The sequence below is a fragment of the Musca autumnalis genome, unplaced genomic scaffold (genome assembly GCF_047663935.1).
Source record: "Musca autumnalis isolate F117 unplaced genomic scaffold, ASM4766393v1 scaffold_5, whole genome shotgun sequence".
NCBI classification, from domain to species: Eukaryota; Metazoa; Arthropoda; class Insecta; order Diptera; family Muscidae; genus Musca; species Musca autumnalis.
The window spans coordinates 129,588,798-129,610,282 of NW_027412088.1; the positions used below are offsets into that span (position 1 = coordinate 129,588,798).

At 35.7% G+C, this 21,485-nt stretch overlaps 1 long non-coding RNA gene across 1 annotated transcript; it reads left to right on the forward strand.

The window, feature by feature from the left end:
• Positions 1-3,935: 3,935 nt before the first annotated feature.
• LOC141406383 (uncharacterized) lies at positions 3,936-13,436 on the forward strand. Its single transcript, XR_012413378.1, has 3 exons — positions 3,936-4,057; positions 4,242-4,611; positions 12,715-13,436. It is a non-coding gene; the product is annotated as an uncharacterized lncRNA (long non-coding RNA).
• The last annotated feature ends 8,049 nt before the right edge of the window (positions 13,437-21,485 follow it).

A 21,485-nucleotide genomic window follows, 5' to 3' on the forward strand; every position in this document is an offset into this window, starting at 1 on the left:
ATCGTGGAGCGTGTACCAGACTTAGATCAGGTTTTAATATGGACTCAATCGGTCCACTCCGTCGGGTACCTCCCACACAAAATTTTGGAAAAGTTCAGTTTAGGAACATCTCTCGAATCGCTTTGATTTTTGCTTTAGCAACTTGTATTCACTGCCCTCCATACGACGGTATAAGTTTCATCAGGGGCAAGTCCATACTTCCTGAGAAAACAGCCTGAAAGTTGCAAAAAACCCCTATGACACCGTGTGAGGAGGTTGGAGGGCAAAATAACTCTCGAACAGGTCTGCCGATTCGGTCCAAAGTTTGGCCCTAGTAATATTTTGTCCAAACATAGTTTAAGTTCGAAGATAAGCCATATCGGTCCACTCCTTCAGGTACCTCCCCCACAAAAGTTCAAAAATGTTCGGAAAAATTGTGCGTACGATAACTCTTGAAGAGAGTGGCCGAATTGGTCCATACTTTACACATCCTAATATACCTACCAGATATAGATCAGGTTCAAATATGGACTATATTTGTCCACTCCATCCGGTACCTCCCACTCAAAATTTCGGATACATGTTCACTTTAAGACCTGCTTTCGAATCACTTTGATTTTTGTTGAAGCAACTTGCATTGCTGCCTCAATTGCGATGGTAAAAGTTGTTTCAGGGGCAAGTTCATACTTCTTGAGCAAACATCCCTGAAGGTCTAAAAAACCCCTATGGTACCATATGTAGTGGATGGAGATCCATTCTTTTTAGTATCTCCTCCGCAAAACTTTTGATATTAAATCCTAATCAACATTTTTGTCAGTTCAAACGCCCAAAATTTTTAAAACTCCCTAAATACATGCGTTTTTTGGAAAAAAAGTTGTTTCAATATACACAGGCTGAGGGTATATCTCTGTCGGCAAAGCCGACTGAAACCTTTTTACTTGTTTTTTTTTCTTAGATTAGGAATTTAACCAATTTGTTGAAATTGGCCACATTTATACTTGCCTCTGAATTCATACTTCGCTCTATACTTTTACGCCAAGATTCTTGACGAAATGCCGAACTACGTCTACCTCCTCTTCCACTGTTGGCGTTGTAACCAGTGTTTGAATTTGCTACCAGCACAGCACTGAAATCACTAAAAATATGCTATTGCTATGCTGTGCTGTTTTCAAAAACAAAATCGAAAACTGTTGCTGTGCTATGCTGCGAACATAAAAGTAGCACAGCACATAGCATAGCATAGTCATCCAAAATAAAAACGAAAACTGTTGCTGTGCTATGCTGCGAACATAAAAGTAGCATAGCACATGGTCTATGCTGTGCTTCTGAAATCTGCGAAGCACATAGCAAAGCATAGTCATCAAAATCAAAAACGAATGCTATTGCTATGCTGTGCTGCAGACATTTTAACAGCATAGTAAACAGCCGCAGTCAAGAAAACAAAAACCAAAACTATTGCTGTACTGTGCTATGAACAAAATCAACAGCATAGCATCAAACATAACCCAGAAAAATGTTTGATGGTAAAGAAGTATGCATTTGAAATATAACAGAATTTGCTATTGAGCTGTGAAACCATGACTAATTGCACATTTCGATATTTTTAACACACTACTATTATTTTGACCGCAACTATTGCTCTGTTCCAGAACCTGCAACTGTCTACTATTTTTGAAACGTTGACACTTTTCCTTTATAAAGCGAATTTCGAGTTTCTAAATGCATGTTATTGCCACTTGTACCTTTTTTAATATACAGTTAATCAAATATATTATTGCAAACGATGAATTTTTAAAAAATTAGAAGTTTAATTAGGAATTACTACAAGAAATTCTTTCAATAACTGTAGAGAGCAGTTTACCTTTAAATTGAATAATATATATTTTCGCATTAGTTTTAAATAACTAGATTTAATTATCTATATTTTCTGAATTGCTAATTATTTGTTCTTGAATTTCATTGCATATCAATTGTTTCTCCATTAGCATAATCACCATGTAATTAAATGAATACAACTATGAAATAATTTACCACTATTTAGTAAATTTAAGTGGCAACATTGTATACGATTTTTATCCGTGCTTTTGTTGTCCCTTTTCTTATTAGGCTGCCATTAGTCAGCATGAGGTTTCTTCTTCCTTTTCTGGTTTTGTCATCCTCACGAACAACAGCACGGATCACACCATTGAATACTCAATTATAATATTTGAATAAAACAATGTAAGTTGAATTTCCGAACTCTGATCCCTTTTAATAACTACAGAAGCAAAAGGAACCGTAAGTAAATAATCTTCTCCCGGACCTAAGTCCTTTCGAAATTCCAAAAGAACCTTAGTTCATCCCATCGGAACCTAAGTTCCTATAAGCGTATAATATATTGTACTTTCCAAGCGTACAATTATATTCCCATAATGTTATAAGAACTATAACATTATTCATGGTCCTTCGAGCCGGATACTGAAACCAACCTATAAATTTATATTTCACTCGAATTTCCAACAAAATAAAATAAAATTAATTGACTTGCAATTAATTTGTCAAATTGTCGACAGACGATTTATCGTCAAACAAATTATCATCATTCTCTTATAAATTTCATACTTGTGATAATCCGGTAACACGATCGATGTTATTGTGATTGATTTGCATTTTGACACTTGCATTTGTGCATTTGCTCAAACGTGGAAAAGAAAGAAAAGAAAATCGCAACAAGTTGATTAAAATGAAAATAATATTGTACATCCTCTATTTGTTAAAAAAATCTTCGTTGCATAAATTATTCTGAAAGTTTGCTGCGTTTTTTCTACTCAACTAATGAAATTGCCTATTACTTTTCTTGCGTCCAAAGGAAAGCAAAACATAATTAACGTTAAAAGTCACATGCTTCTGAGAAAAAAAAACACATGGAAATACCTTTAGAAGCATATTCACACAAATTTCAGTCAATCCTCTAAGTGGACAGGAAAGGAGCAAACATTGCCAAAAATAATTGCCATATCACGTAAGAACATTGGAATTGCTACGTAAAAATCAAATATTAATACCCCCAAGCCAAGTGCCACAGACAAAACTAACGAAAAAATAAATAACCCCAGTCTAAGACAATCGAAAGATTTTTACAGCAACAGTGTCTACACTGCGAAGACAGCTCGGAACAGATTCCAGCAGCACGTATTTTTTTCTCCAACAGAGGCGGTTATTTATGGTAAATTGTGACAGAGCCTGCCGACAGAGCCTGCCAGGAGTTCAACTATCCTACCACCGGTTACGTTGAAGCCACCATTCTGCGCAAACGGGGTCTAAAATCGACAACCACAATTTTTAACAATTCCTGATTTATGAGTGCGCCGTATTCGGTTGACACCGAAAAGTATCAATCATCCTGGTATCTCCTCCGCCAATTGTCGTTGAAAGCCACTACCGGCAGTCTATGGGAGACGACAAGTAATCGGCATAAACAAGAATAATCATTTTACAGCAACAAATTGTAAGGAAAGCAACAACGGTTTGTGTATCCATCAAGAGTCTCCCCTCCGCCTTGGCAAGGTGTTAGCAAAATTCTCAGCTGCAATACTTAATAACAACATTGTTTTTGCCACCATAATTGCCTCTTCTCCTAAGCGGTAAACCAAGCATTTGAGTGACTCATCCACAATTGTCGTTGATCGGCCTGTGGAAACCACCAACGACCATCATAACAATTTCGCTGGAGTGAAGAGCGAATTAAAGAAAAGCTCCGCCAACATATGCTGTTTGCAATAGGAACTGTTAAGTGTTTTCGCATTTGCAAGGTGTCAGCAGAATTCTTCGCCGCCATCACTGCGTCTCCTCCGCTACCTGTTTGCAGAAGCAGAGAGCCACAACAAGTCTCTGGTTCAAAATAAAAAAGGAACAAAACAAAATCTTGTGTTTGGCAACAAAAACATTTATCCCTCACAACAATTCTTCACTGTGAAATAACACAACAACAACATCAAGAATCCATTGCAAGATAAACATATACTACTTATGGGAACAGAGCCCAACAACAAAAGGAAGAAAAGTCTGCAATCAAATTCGTGTGACCAACAATTTAAAGGTTTGTCTGTCACAAATAAAACCAAAAAAAAGTTCGCTGCGTGAGTACTAATCCTCGACTTTTCAATTTTTAGTTCAAAATAACAGATTCAACCCCATAACAAATCATAGAAAATTGCAAAAGCAACAACTATTCTCTATTCAATATATATATAGACATTTTCTCTAAAACTTCATCATTTTAGAAAATATGAAAGAGCGCTTTCAGGAACATTAGCTAAAGTTTTTAACGGCAAAGCTAACTCAAAAGAACAGCAATCAAACTACATACAACGTCTAGATGATAGCTTGTTTCCAAACCAAAACAATATTTCACAACATATCTAAAGTCATCATCCATCTCTTCCACCATAACACGGAACATCAACGTCATCTGTTAGAACTTTAAACATCAATAGTCGTGGAAACCGTTGATCATAGTTTCGAACCATCAAACCCTGCCACCAGGGAAACATTTGGAATGTTGACCATAAAACAACAGTAATACAAGAGTTTTCATTTTGAACGCAACACACAAAAGTAACAAAAGGCACCGATTAATACACAAGGAGAACCGTAAGTCCAAATTTACTCTGTTCGTTATTTTAAAATCGTATACCCAACATTGCTTTGAACGCATAACCACGTCATTTGAACTTTAACAACAACAACAAGTTTTATATTTGCAACTGTTATACTGGGTAATAATAGTTTCAACTATCCATTGTACAGACAAGTCAAATGTAAAAAGCTTTTGATCAGACTTTTAACAAATAGAATCGAGCGTTGACAACTAACCAATCGCGGTTTTTTATAAAGTTTTATATACCCTAGTACTTATCAAATACGAGGTAATCTCTTACCCCAGTGATAAGTGTTCGCACACTGGTAATTAAATCAAAGCGACATCTTTTGGAAAACGTGTCTTTGATTGTTAATCTCTTTACCGCATGAAGCATTCTAAAAGCTGATCACAATTTAACAGAAACTACCGAACTGAACTTTTTGTTTGCCCAGTTGAAAGTTTGTTAAAAAGGGACGAACTTACACTTATTATTGTCTCAGCGTTGAGAGCGAATTTGCTCAAACCAACAAGACTAGTCCTTCAAAACAAATAAGATAAAAACGTTTATCTCTGAAACTTGCACTTTATCATCTTATGCTTTGTCAGCAGGAATTTTTGTTTTTTAGCCTATTGACTCACAACCCTACACTTTATCCGGTTCTTTCTTTTGTTTGTGAAAGGAGAGAAGCCAACCACCTGGAAACAGTTTAATCAGAGAGTAAAAAAGTTTATTTGGGGGTTCCTGTGTTTGTTGTGAAAACTTTCCCAGTGATGCTTTATGAGTTTGCTTTATTTACTTGCATCTCTAGCTAGCCATTATTCCTTTAAAACTCTCGTTGTCTGCTTATTTTCTCTGCCTACGGAAAAGAGAGAATCCAAACCATTGGAAAGAATTTAGTCAGTGGCAAAAAGTTTTGATTTTTATGACTGTAGAAGCATTCTTAGAGAGAGAAATTTTAATATCTTTTTACCACTACATCCCAACGGCAAAGAATATTTCAATCTTTCCCAGCCTTTTAAAAGTAAACAAAATATTACTATTGGTAAGCAATTTGCTGTGCCTACACTTTTCCAGCACGTACCCTCATCAAGTAAAAATTTTAAACTTTGCTCTCGTTCACAGTTTGGAAGTAAACTTTCATAGCAAAGTTGAAAAAAACAACTCATTCATTATTGGGCGTGTTTGGAAACAAATAATTCTTAAAAAAAAAATAAATAGCCGCATACTGATAACTGAACCAAAACGACATCTTTAAAAAACAAATACGTTTATCTCCTCATAGATAAAATTTATATTGAAAGCTCTCAAATTTGATTGTGAATCTTTTACCACATCAAGCATTTTAAAAACGGATCACAATTCTACAAAAACATCAAACTAATTACCCAAAGATAATCTATATATATAAAAATGGTGTAAAAAATGTATAGTAATTCATAAAATGAGAACGGCTAGGCCGATTTCTGTAAAATTTTTGTCAGTTATTCGTATTTTCGAGGAGAAGGTCTTTACGGAAGAAAATTTTGGAAAATCTCCCTGGAAAAGTCGGAAAATTTGGAAAAATTGAAAATTGAGTTTTTGTATGAAATTTTATTCCTTAATAGCGAGACGAAGTTCGCCGGGTCCGCTAGTATTTTTATAAATATTTACCCTTTCCGAAAATCAATTGAAAATTTACGCCTACAATTATCTCAGAGTTGAGAACAAATTTGCTCAAAACTACAAACATAGGATTTAAACCAAAACAAAAAGAGATACAAGAAACTTAAACTTTATCATCTAATGCTTTTGTCAACAGAAGCTTTATTCAAAACTCTACACTTTATCTAGTTCATTTCTTTGCCTGTGAAAAGAGAGATGCTTTACAATTGAAAAAAAAAACGTTTGCATTGGTTTTCATGAGTATTTGATGGGAAAGCATTCTCACTGATGCTCTATGTGTTTGATTTTATCTACGCTAAAATTTGAACCTCAACTATTGGAACACATTCGTTAATGGTTAGAAATTTGTTATAATTTTTAAGTGTCTGATGCCAATATAATCTCATTGATGCTCTGCGTGTTAGCTATTATTTATATTGAACTCGGAGCTACTCTTTATCTGTTTAATTTCCCTAACTATTGAACGGAGAGAAACCAGATTATAGGAAATAATTTAGAGTGCCTAGGAAGAAGTTGTTTTTATGAGTGTGGAAGCAATCTCAGTGACACACTGTTCATTTTAAAACTTTTTCTCAACTTTTTTAAGGTAAATCCAATTTTACGATTGGTAAACAATTGGTTGAACCTCAATTCTTTCAGCACATACTTTCATCAATTGCAAATTTTAAACTCTGCTCTCGAACAGTTTGAAAATAAAATTCGTTCGCAAACCTGAAAGCAAACTACTATTAAAATTTTGTCTGTCGTTAGAAACTAGAAATCACACAACAACATTTCCTGCCTTAATTTGAAATATATATACATACATATTTTTTCTGGAAAAAAACTCTAGGTCTCTCATTTTGTATTTGCTGCACTCGTGTATGTTTACGATTTCTTCTTTGTGAGCGATTTGCTGTGTACTATTTGTACTTCTCCTTTATTCAACCCACATCTTTACAACGGGTATAAGATTTGTTTGCAATATATAGCTCAGAATATATATTAATATAGAACAAATTTCTTATACATCGAGGGTTCCCAACGAATTAAAGTCGTTTTCCCCACATTTATTTACAATTTTTAAATCGAAATGGAAAATTTACAAGGCGAGTTTATTTTTGACTCGGATGATCTGATCATGTTCACGTCATCCCTTGATAAAATTCCCATTTCAGATCATACCGATTCTTCATTAGATGTTGTTCTGCAAGATCTCAATGAAAGATGGACAAATCTTCAAAAATCGTATAGGAAAGTTTTCACAAATAACAGGGAAGATATTGATGATACATTCAAAGAATCCGCCCAAGAAAAATATGCCACATGCACTAAGAGTTTTCACCTATGCAAAGCTAAACTTCTTGATGCTCAAAAGGCATTAGTTGCTCCTCCCGAGAATAAGTCTATCTCCAAAAATCCCGAACCTGAGAACAATTTCGCTTCTATTAAAGTACCACCCTGTGACACCGAAATATTTCAAGGCGGATATGAGGAATGGCCCTCATTCCGAGATATGTTCACAGCGGTATATATTGAACATCCAAAACTATCCTCGGTACAGAAACTTTATCATCTCCGTCTTAAAGTTAAAGGCCAAGCAGCGGGGATAGTTAGAAAATACAAATTGTGTGGTGAAAACTTTAATTTAGCGTGGGAAGCGCTAACAGCTCGCTACGAAAATAAAAGAATTTTGGTAGACAACCAACTTCGGACCCTCTTCAGCTTGAAAGCAATTAATTCAGAGAGCAGCGAATCTTTACAAAAAATACAAACAACAATTAACGATTGTTTAGCAGCTCTTCAATCGCAAAATATTTGCACTACAGATTGGGATCCCATTCTTGTTTACTTGTGCTCCACCAGACTTCCCCATGAAACCCTATCCCTTTGGGAGCAATCCCTTAAATCCCATAGAGATCTTCCCAAGTGGGAAGAAATGAATGAATTTTTAACAAACAGGTATGAAGTTGTCGAGAGGCTTGACAGTATTCAAGGTTCAAGACTCGTTTCTAAAAAAGTCCCAGAAATACACTCTTTTCAAACCGAGGGTATTATGCAAATTAAATGCAAACTCTGTGGTGATGACCATGCCTTAAAAAACTGTACAAAATTTCTCGAAATGAATCCCGCACAAAGAAATCAATATGTTTCCCAGAATAAAATATGTCTCAATAGCCTATCATATAAACATTTAGGAAAGATTGCAAGAGTAAGTTTGTTTGCATGGAATGCAAAAGAAACCACCATACCTTGTTACACTTTCCTAATACAAAACCTCAAGAAACGTATCAAAATTCAACTGTGAATTCTAATTTTGCGAGCGCGATGGTGGATGAAGTTGAAGACACGTCCCAAATCACTTCTCATGTTCAAAGTTCATCAACTGTTCAAACTTCCACCCACATAGTCACTAATAGAAATTGTCCTTCGATAGAAAACACTCTGTTGCCCACCGCAATTGTTACCATCCTTCATAATGGCGATACCTTTAAAGCCCGGGCCTTTTTAGATCAAGGATCAGAAAGGTCGTTCATTTCTAAAAGCTTGCAACAGCGCCTTCTACTACCAACAGAAAAACAAAATTTCCAAATAAGAGGCTTAGGTGGACAAATCGTGGCAAATTCTAACTTATTGTGCACTTTCTCACTCTTCTCTGATCTTCACGATCGCGTTATTGAGATGAAAGCTATCGTTGTAAATAAAATCACACGTCTCCTACCAAGTTTTTTCCTTCCCAAAACAGACCTTTCATTTGAAGAATTAAATCAATTAGACATAGCAGATCCAAATTTCCACTCTCCTGGTCATGTCGATCTACTACTGGGAAGTAATGTAATTCCTAGACTTTTATTAGATGGTGTTATGAACATCGCCTCTTCGTTGGTCGCTCAAGCTACAATATTCGGTTGGGTAATTAGTGGCCCAGTTCCAACACAAACCGTATCCTCTTTCTCTATCGAAACTTCTGAGAATTCTGACGTGTCCCTCTCTCATCAACTTAGAAAATTTTGGGAACAAGAAGAAATCCCAGAAAAGAAACCAATGTCTGCTAGCGATCAATATTGTGAATCCCTATTCCTAAAAACCACCTCACGAGATGCCACGGGTCGTTATGTCGTTCGGCTACCTTTTAAAGAGAATTATAAGGTCGATTCCCCCATCTCCCCATCTAGAACTCAGGCTTTAATTCAATACATTCGAATGGAACAATCTTTAAAAAACAAACCAGATATTGCATGCACTTATAACGATGTCCTAAAGGAATACTTATCCCTTGACCATATGCAACTCACAAACCCTGAAGAAACTTTAAATTCAGGTTCCTGTGATTCTTTTTACCTGCCACATCATGCGGTTATAAGACCTCAGAGTGTTAGCACGAAACTTCGTGTTGTGTTTAACGCATCCAAAAAGACTCATTCTGGAAATTCTCTCAATGACATTTTGCACGTAGGTCCCACCCTTCAATCTGATTTACTAACATTAATTTTGCGTTGGCGTTTCTACAAATATGTATTTAATGGGGATATCGAGAAGATGTATAGACAGATACTCGTTCATCCCGACGATTCTAATTTTCAAAGAATTCTCTGGCGTCCCACTCCTACTTCCCCCATAAAAGATTATGCGTTAAAAACCGTAACATTTGGAGTAAATTGCGCTCCTTACCTTGCTATGAGAACTTTACTTCAATTGGCCCAAGACTCCATGGAATTGTATCCCCAAGCTACTCAAATTATTAAAAAGGAAATGTACGTCGATGACGTTCTCTCTGGAGCTCATAATCCAGAAGCTGCGATTGATTCTCTATCTCAACTAATTGCAATGTTAAAATCTGCAGGGTTTCCTTTGATAAAAATAACCTCTAACTACCCCGAAATTCTTAACTCAGTCCCCACAGAAAATATTTTGGATTCCAAATTCTTAAAGTTTTATGAAACTAGCGGCACTAAAACATTGGGTGTTCAATGGAATGCCATGCATGATATTTTCTCCTACAAAGTAGATGCCCCATCTCCAACTACCACAATCACGAAAAGGCAAATCTTATCCATTGTTTCGAAAATTTTTGATCCAGCTGGTTGGATCTCGCCTATCATAATAGTGGCAAAAATCATGCTACAACAATTGTGGATAGAAGGAACACAATGGGATGAGAACGTTAAGTCAGTCACGTTGCAAAAGTGGAACCAATTTTCTGCGTCCCTAGCAGAAATTTCTCAGTTCCAAATCCCTCGTTGGATAAATTTCTCCCCCTCGTGCGATTCTCAGATACACGGATTTTGCGATGCCTCTGAAAAGGCTTACTGTGCATCTGTCTATCTCAGGGTAAGTCTAGGCAATTCCGTTCATACCCAACTACTAGTATCCAAAACTAAAGTAGCTCCAATCGATCCTATAAGCCTACCCCGCCTGGAGCTCTGCGCAGCCGTACTACTTTCGCAATTGATTAAGCATATGACTGCTAGTTTGCCGTTGCATAATTATGAAGTTTTTCTCTGGAGCGATTCATCTATTACGCTAAGCTGGTTAGACAAACCCCCACACACTTGGAAAACATATGTAGCTAATAGGGTTGCAAAAATAATTCGTAATGTTGGTAACACTCCCAGGCGTCCCTGGCGCCATGTGCGGTCACACGATAACCCAGCAGATCTGGGATCTCGCGGATGTACCCCATCCGAACTCATACACAATTACCTATGGTGGCATGGTCCGCAATGGCTGCAAAGTTCCCCCGAAGATTGGCCCAACCCAATTGAAGTCAACGAAAATCCACCAGAAGCACGCAAAATAGAAGTATTTCACAATACAGCATATGACGAAGATATACTTAAACGTTTCTCTCGATGGGATAAGGCTATCAGAGTTATTGCGTATATATTTAGATTCTATAAATCCACTCGAAAAATTTGTACTTACTCCTCTCGCACAATATCTCGTGATGAATTCATTGAAATAAAATATTTAACAATTCAATTAACACAAAAATTGCATTATAATAAGGAATACTCAGGACTTACACAATCTCATACCGTTCACAAGAAAAGTTCACTGTTTCCCTTGAACCCATTTATTGACAATCGAGGCATTATACGAGCAAATGGAAGAATCACCAACTCAAACCTATCATACAACGAACGTCATCCCATAATAATACATAAAGACTCTGAATATTGCAAATTGTATCTTACCTTTATTCACAACTTTTTACTTCACGCTGAAAACAGTTTGATGCTCAGAACAATTCGCGAAGAATACTATATCTCCCGATTGCGATCATCAATAAAAAAATGTATTAGAAATTGCAAAGCGTGTACCATATACAAGCATATATTACAATCTCAAATTATGGCGGCTCTTCCCTCAGAGCGCAGTACATTTTCTCTACCTTTTTCATTTACCGGATTAGACTTCGCTGGTCCATTTTCTACCAAGACATCAAATGTGAGACAAGCCGTATATCAGAAAAGTTATGTCTGCGTATTTGTTTGCTTCAGCACGAAGGCAATTCACTTAGAACTGTGTTCAAGTCTCTCTTCCGAGTCATTCTTATCAGCATTTGTTCGCTTCGTTGGGCGCCGAGGGTTACCTCTAAAGGTAATGTCAGATAATGGCACGAACTTCATCGGAGCAGAAAGAAAATTACGATACGAGTTCGCACAATTTCTAAATAATTCTGCCGAAGATGTAATTAAAAAGTATACTCCCCAAGGATATGGGATGGGATAAACGACCACTGACGTTTATCCCACCAAACGCACCACACATGGGAGGTCTGTGGGAAGCAGGCGTCAAATCCTTTAAGTCACACTTTAAAAAAGTTGCTCAAAACCATAGATATACATTTGAAGAATTTTATACTTTACTCACACGCATTGAAGCAGTTCTTAATTCACGCCCTTTATCACCAATGACAGACGATTCTCACGACTTATTAGCTCTTACACCAGGACATTTTTTAAGAGGAGCACCACTCGTGGCTTTACCCGAAACATTTTCCGATGATTTAACTCTATCCGATAGATATGAAAAACTTAAAACCCAACAGCACAAATTTGCTCGCCGATGGAAAGATGAGTACATCAAAGAGTTACAGCGTAGATACAAATGGCAATCCCCCATGGAAAATGTCAAACAAGATCAACTAGTAGTTGTAAAGGACGATCAGTTACCACCTTGCGAGTGGAAACTAGGTCGCATAAAAAAGGTATATCATGGAGTTGACGGCTTGGTGAGAGTTGCAGATATTCGAACTGCAACAGGTGTTGTAACCAGAGACATTACAAGATTATGCCCTCTCTTCTCTGATAACAATCAGCACTAATCAAACATTAATTCTCATGTTTCAGAAATGATTTCCATTTCAAAATTTTCACGCATATCTTTCTATACACTCTCTTACACTCACTTCCGTGATATTTTGTCGTACCACAGCATTAACTAATTAATTTCGTTTATTTAACAGGCCGCCACGTAATCCAAGAGTACATAAATGCCTCATTTGCGAACGTTATCATTCCTTGCGTTTTTGTAGACAATTCCTTGAAATGGACATAGGGACAAGAAGAAGAGAAGTACGTCGCTTAGGTTATTGCTTCAACTGCCTCGCTCGGTCACATAAAACATATGAGTGCACTTCCGAAGATGCGTGTGCAAAATGCGGATCCGAACATCATACTTTGCTTCATCTTCCTCCGACGGAATCATTTACATATGCGCAAATTCAGCAAGGTCAAAGAAGCCTGAGTGAAAGGTCAGGTACAAGTCGACGTGAGGATAATAGGGTGACGACTTCGCCAAGACGACAACAAGCTCGACAAGTCATAGAAAGAACACGAAGGCCAGAACCGAGGGAAGATTTATCAATAGTGGTACAGCGTTCCAATACAATGCTCAAGCAGCGTAGGCTTCTTCAGCAGGCAATAATGGCCTTGAAACGTTTAAACGGAACACTCGAAGATTGACTATCGTCAAGAGGCGGGAGGATGTAGAGAGCAGTTTACCTTTAAATTGAATAATATATATTTTCGCATTAGTTTTAAATAACTAGATTTAATTATCTATATTTTCTGAATTGCTAATTATTTGTTCTTGAATTTCATTGCATATCAATTGTTTCTCCATTAGCATAATCACCATGTAATTAAATGAATACAACTATGAAATAATTTACCACTATTTAGTAAATTTAAGTGGCAACATTGTATACGATTTTTATCCGTGCTTTTGTTGTCCCTTTTCTTATTAGGCTGCCATTAGTCAGCATGAGGTTTCTTCTTCCTTTTCTGGTTTTGTCATCCTCACGAACAACAGCACGGATCACACCATTGAATACTCAATTATAATATTTGAATAAAACAATGTAAGTTGAATTTCCGAACTCTGATCCCTTTTAATAACTACAGAAGCAAAAGGAACCGTAAGTAAATAATCTTCTCCCGGACCTAAGTCCTTTCGAAATTCCAAAAGAACCTTAGTTCATCCCATCGGAACCTAAGTTCCTATAAGCGTATAATATATTGTACTTTCCAAGCGTACAATTATATTCCCATAATGTTATAAGAACTATAACATTATTCAATAACACTGTGCAACATTTTTAAGGTGATCTTGTGCAAACAATTCGATTTGGGGATTTTTTGAAAGTACAGACCCAAACGACAAGAAACCCTATTTGGGTTTTGTTGTGTCAGATCCAGCTCGGATTTTATGGCCCCATCTAAATTTGGTCAAATATTGAGTTTTTAAAGAAATTCGGGGCTATATCTCTGAAACCAATGCGAATCTTCTTCTGACCTCTGAAGCAAATTTGTAAATAAGGACAAGAATAAAATATTTGGAGAAATATTGAACTCTACAACTACATTTATTGCCTCAAATTTCAAAATATATGCAAAAATTCCACAATTTTTATACATTTGGCATCGTATCTCCAAAACCCTTATTTTTTCTGAATATTTTCTTTAGGAAAAATATTCCCTGGAATGTAATACACAAATTTTAAGAACATGTCATTGTTGTAAAATGCCTCTATGCCGTTGTTTTCAGTACATTTTTCAACGACGATTTAATAAAAATGTTAATAACGTAGTAAAACCCGAAATGCGAGAATAAACGGTTGGTGTGAACCGTGTTTGAAATACGTGTTGTAAAAGATATGATGCAAAATACCGCTGAAACAACATGAAATAAGCATTTTAGAGTTTCAGAATGTTCTAAAGAATTGTTGAGAACTTTATTTGGAAGATTTTTGCAAAAGGTTACTAGGTTCAACTCCCAATAATTCAGCCGATACTGACCAGAATTTCAGCAATTATGTAAAATTGTCTATATTTTATAGATTTTGATGCCCTAGATGGAGTTTTTCTTATGTTGTTTTTTCAAAAGATAAGTTCTACCAGTTTAGGGCTACAATATTGCTAAAGACAGCAAGACCAAATACCTATTCGTTCCTGAGATAAAGGCCTGGTAAATGCAAAAAAGTGTAGATTTAGCCCGGTTTATATGATGCCATAAAATCCGAAATGGATCTGACAGGACAAAACCCTACTATGGTTTTTGTAGTCTAAATATGTACTTTCAAAAAATGCATACTAGAAGTTGTTTGCATTTTCAGTGTTGCATAGTGTAATGTTGGGCTTTTTGTAAATATCTGTTGGTTTACCTGTTAATGACAGCATCAAGCCAATGAATCCAGAAAACGGTTGGAAATAACAAAAACAACGGGCAAAAGGATAGGTACCTGGTTTATGTGATGTCAACTAAATAATTGCAAAAGGAATTAATGGGCAATAAAATCGGGGGTTTCCCCCGCGATTTCTTGCATTTAAGGATTTTTAAGACTTTTATGGTATCTGGACATGTAGATCCATAATTTTTGATCATAAATTAATTTTTGTGTGTGTAGCATAGACGGTATATTCAGAAAAAGAGAAAGTCAGGTAAACGGTTTCGGAAAATATGCTACATTTGGTCTATTCCAATTATAATAATGGTAAATCCGTAAGAGAAATCCCTAAAATCACCTCTCGTAAGCTGAGAAGTGTATAAAACATCATATACCGCACCTAGAAAGAAGCCAGGCTCAAACTGGGGGCGTTACATGGCAGGTCCAAAATAGTAACCACACGAATTGACTGTAGAATGATTAAAGAAATTAACGAAATAGCCCAAAGCAGCACCAGAAAATAGCTTCTTCTAATTAAAAATGATTTTGGAGTAAGTGTGTCACATGGAAAAGTCAGAAAAGTGCTACATAATAACAAGCACTCATCACGAGTGACTAGGTAAAAACCTTTGTCCTCCCATCACAATATATGGAAACTATTCAGACTTGTTATAGACAACTTTTCACGTCATCTTTAGTATTGGGATGGCGTTATATTTTCTAATGAGACTAAAATTATGTTTTACTATCAAAATGGACCTCAAAAAGTATTGGGAAAACCCTTGAAAGTCATGGAAAACAAAAATGTAATACATACCGCAAGTTCGGAAAACTGTCAGTTATGGTATGGGGTTGCATACCAAGCAGTGACGTTGGTAAAATCCTGATTTTGGAAGAAACAATGACATATGAGGTTTATTTAGATGTTTTAAGAAAAGATTTAACCAAAAGCGTCAAGAAATTTGGGCCTGTTGGCCCTCAAAATTCAAACAAATTGCAATATAAGTACTACCAAGACAACGACCCTAAGCATAAATCTAATTTATGTAGGACTTGGTTGTTATACAGCTGTACCAAAGTCATTTACATCCCGTTCCAGTGTCTAGATATTACTCCCATCGAAAATTCATAGGTACACCTGAAGGAAAAAGTCGGGAATATGTCGCCCACTAACCTTGGGGACTAAATAAAATGCAATAAAGAAGAATGGCTAAAAAATACCGTTGGAATATGACATTCCGATACTTATTTTTGAAATTCAGATACGTTTACAAACTGTTTTTGATGCCAAATGTGGGCATACGATATATTAGAACCAACTTTTCGAAAAATACCGTGAAAGACTGAAAAGTTGTGAATTTTGCAATTCTTTAGTTGACAGTGCAAATAATGAGTTGTACTCATTTTTGTTAATTTTAAGAAAATGTTTAGTGAAATTTAGCTACTTTTTATTTTATTATATTAATAAACATGTGTAAGAATTATATTGTTAACACAAATATTAATAATGACATTTATTTATACCAATAAAATTATGTTTTCTTTAAAATTTTGTAATAATTTTGGTTTTGCAATAATTAAGTTGACTAACTGTATGTACTAGAGTGGTTTTAAAAATCGATGTCGGATTTTTTATGCGGCACCCTCCTAAAACTTTTAGTTTTGTTAAAAATTAATATTGTCAGAGTTTGAGCTCTATCGGAGTATGTTAAGACGTGCCACTGGGGCCTCAAAGTTTCCATGGGCCCTTTATATAGCCAAAATTAAAATCTGACCCGATTTTCAAAATTGTTTGTGGGATTACTTGTTTAGCAAATTGTAAACTGTTTTCATCGATTGGACAATAAATGTGATCTGTAAAGTGATTTTGTGAAAATTCGCCAATACAAATTAAAATTAAAATTGGTCCCCATTTTATAGGGCCAAAGGCGAATTTTAACAAAATCACTCTATAGACCACATTTATTATCCAATCGATGAAAAAAGTACCATGTATGTACCTTGTAAGCAATAAACAACACTGAACAACTCATAGGGCTATTATTATAAGTTCTCTTTTACTATTGGATGTATTTGAAAACGCAAAATAAATGAATTTGAAGACATTAAAAATATAATTTTCTCATTATAAGTTAATGCCAAGAAAGTTCTCCTTGAAATTGAATGATCCCTTTTAATATTATTTTAACCGGAACGCTAAAAAATCTGATCGAAAAATTCAAACTATAACCAAAGAAGGCTTTATAATAATGGGGGTTAGTGAGTTTGCTGGGTTAACATTAATTATGCTATGCTATGTAGAAATGTTTACAGCATAGCAGAGCACAGAAATCGTTTTTCGATTTCATGACTATGCTATGTGCTATGCTACTTTTATGTTCGTAGCATAGCACAGCAACAGTTTTCGTTTTTGTTTTTGAAAACAGCACAGCATAGCAATAGCATTCGTTTTTGATTTCGATGACTATGCTATGCTATGTGCTGTGAAGATTTCAGAAGCACAGCATAGACCTTGTGCTATGCTACGTTTATGTTCGCAGCATAGCACAGCAACAGTTTTCGATTTTGTTTTTGAAAACAGCACAGCATAGCAATATCACTCGTTTTTTATTTTTGATGCTGTGGCTATGTGCAATGCTGCGTCACTTTCACAGCACCAGCATAGACCTTGTGCTGTGAAAAACTAGTAGCAAATTCAAACACTGGTTGTAACTATGTCGACAGATCGAAGAATTTTCCATAGAGCGTCGCAAGATAAAGAGAAAAATAGATATTTTAGTTGTCTGTTGAAAATATAAGGTATAACAATCTGGTTTCGATTGTATATAATACACAAGCGACGATTGATGTTGACTGCCGGAGGAGCACTTTGTCTCATTGTGATCTTATCTGATAGTTATCATAACGTGTTAGAATGGAGATCACCCCTTGCGATCTTATCTGATGGTTATGTAACGCGTTAGATTGTAGATCACAAACTGAGCGATTTTATTGAATTTTGTTCTAGCCTAAGTACTAATCGTGAGAAGAAATAGTAGGGCGTTAATAGTTTACAGTTGCATAAAATGGTATATCGAAAGTAGTAAATAATGAGTTGTATTACAAGAGTAGTAGAATAAATTATTTACATAGTTGCATTCTGTCAGTTAACTTTAAAATACAATGAATCAATCACAATGGGAAATTGGAATATTTACAAACTCACAATGACAAAGGTACAAACTATGAATATTGTTACTATTGAAATGTAGAGGGCATTAAAGTGTAATTATTAAAATATGGATTGCTTCAGTCTCCCCCTCTGATGCTGAAAGCGTCCCGATGAAGCATCAGAAATTACGGATTGTTGAACTTCTATTGTAACCTGCATCAGGATTGTTGCTTCTGCTTAGGATGGACTGCATGAGGAACAATCGGTTGTTGAACTGCTATTGTGCCAATAAGACTGTAGTAATTGCATAAAGATGACGTTGAAGACTTTCTCCGGAACCTCCCCCTGGAGTAAAGGTGACTAACTAACGGTAGAGGTGGATGTATGTTTACCTCACCCTGGAGTAAAACTCATACATCGTACACGTACATAGTTGTTGATTCATCAAGCTTCTTTTCCAACAGGCATTTTCTTCTTGTGGGTCATCTTTGGATACGAATGCGGCAACTGATCGTTCCAAGAATTACGCTGTGCTATTGAATTTGTTGTTGTTGTCCTCGGCTATTACTCAAAGATTATGGTTGGTGTGGTCGTGATACATGGCCCCACGTTGGGCGCCATTATAACAATCTGGTGTCGATTGTTCAGGAAAATACAAGTGAGGATTGATGTATACTGCCGGACGGACAAATTGTCTCACTGTGACCTTATCTGATAGTTACCATAACGTGTTAGAATGGAGATCACCCCTTGCGATCTTATCTGATGGTTGTGTAACGCGTTAGATTGTAGATCACAAACTGAGCGATTTTATTAAATTTTGTTCTAGCCTAAGTACTAATCGTGAGAAGAAATAGTAGGGCGTTAATAGTTTACAGTTGCATAAAATGGTATATCGAAAGTAGTAAATAATGAGTTGTATTACAAGAGTAGTAGAATAAATTATTTACATAGTTGCATTCTGTCAGTTAACTTTAAAATACAATGAATCAATCACAATGGGAAATTGGAATATTTACAAACTCACAATGACAAAGGTACAAACTATGAATATTGTTACTATTGAAATGTAGAGGGCATTAAAGTGTAATTATTAAAATATGGATTGCTTCAAAGGCTATTTTTTGCCAATTATTTTATTTATTGTTGTGTGATAAATTAATACAGTATTTGTTGCGATTCGTATTGGAGGGATCCCTCCGTGATGCAAAAATTCGTATTGCGAATATAAGGAGAATAGAGGGATCCCCCCGTGGTGCAAAAATTCGTACTGCGAATCCCCCAGTGATGCAAACACGACAAATCCCAAAAAAATATAATTGGATATTTAGAGTGTCATCAGACCGTCTGTTTTTCGTATGTTATGTATCCGTTTTTCAGATCTGTAAGTTCTACACGTCGTGTGATACTCAAAAAAATTTTGATGAATCAAAATGAGATGACAACACTTATGTAAATTTTTTTCGATTAGAGCGCGCTCTATTCTCGTCTGTAAACATAAAGGGAACAGCTGTTTTCGTTGTTTGGTAAAGCTGTTGTTTACATTTCTAGGTTATGTCACAGTCTATACAGTCGGACACTCAGCCCAAACTAGTTACTCCTGACTATTTAGTTTGCTGTCAAATACATTATTGTGACATAAAATACAAAGGAAATCAAATCACAATAATGAACAATCTATTATGTTTGTTGTCAAATGTTGTTAATACTGCTCTGAATGGCCGACCGACCTTCTGTAGGCCTTGGGTTATGTCATACCAAAAAACATATGATATCAAAAATTATAAACTGCATGTAAAATGAAAATTTTGTTGTACATATGAATTTGCATGTGAATATACAAGCTACTACTGTCGGTTATATTAACTGAATAACCAACCAGGGGCTGCATTCTTGTTCTATGAAAATTTGAAATGAAAAATATTTTCTTCATAATTTTTTTTCATTTGACAGTTTTCTCCTTTATAAAAGTTTTCATTTCACTCACATTTTTATTGAAACAGAATTGAGCCCCCAGCTGTACTCCGAGTAATCAACCAATTTTCTGACAAAAATAATTGGATATTTACCCAGCAAAAAAGTTTGGAAGTAGTGCAATGCAGAGTTATGATTTCAATAAATCTTTCGATGCCATCCACACAGAGTTATGAAAATTCACTCCGCTCGATACATTTTGGAAGCACTCGCTTAAAGATCCCTAGCCAAGCAAGCCAATTTTTTGATCCCTAAAGTCGCAGTCTTTTTTTCTGAACATAAGAAAGAGTGTCTAAAATTATAAGAATTTGTTTTAAAAAAATAAAGAAATACAAACTAAAGTTACGAACATTGCTGTAATTCACGAAACGCAAATTATTTTTGAAGTGGAGTTGGAGTTTTTTGGAAATCTGAACTGGACTAGGAGGAAAAATGAAAAACCATTTGGATGATGAAGCAATATCAATTTCGGTGTCATATAAAGCAGAGCAGAGGAAGTGAACACAGTTACGATCATATTTAATTTGTGTTAATGTAATAAAGTTAATATTCTTGTTTTACGCCAATAAGCAATGTATTTTATTTATTTTGGGATATTTGCAATGGCTTGCATTCATAGCATTTAAATTCGATCGAAAACACTACATCAAAGGCTGTGATCTGGATCGAAAGTGGTGTGTAACCTAACTGTGTGCCGTGGAAGCAAAACGGAGTGCATCCTAGCTGCGCGCTCTCTTGTAAAATTCAAGGAAAAGGAAAGGAAAAGATGTACTCCAGCGGCAATTGTTCTAGTGATTTAACTGCATCGGATGCAAACTTTTTGCTGGGTAGCATTTCGAATAATTTCATAGCGAAGACAAAATCCAAAGTATAAAATTGCAAAAATTCAATAGTCATACCATTTTAATAGATGGCGCTGGCATCTGTTTTAAAAGCATTATTATGGTATGTGAACTCGCTGTAAAATTTTAATTATGGAGCAATAATAAAGGTGTCAGTCAAAACTAATTGGCAACATGTATTAATGTGAATAAAATCTCAAAAGGTAAAGCGATTCACAGTAAAGCACTATTTCAACAATTGCAATTGTTAACCGGGGTACACACGATCAGTTTTGACTGTCAGTTTTACTCAAATAATCGGTGGCTTGCCAGTGTGGCCGTTCATTTTATCAGTCATCTGCAACCACAAAATATTTTGTTGTTGCTGGACAGTTATCGATATTTCCGAAAAAACGACAGTCAAAACCAATCATGTGTACCCCGCTTAACAGCTTCCTTTTCCGCGATCTATCAACACAACTCTATTTTGACCAAAAATTCTTCAAGCTGTCAAAATATTTGTTAACGCATTCATTAAATTAATTCACAACAGATTTCAATATGTTTCATCGTGGCGTAGACCATGATGCAATACATAAGAACTTTGTTCCTTAACGTTAAAG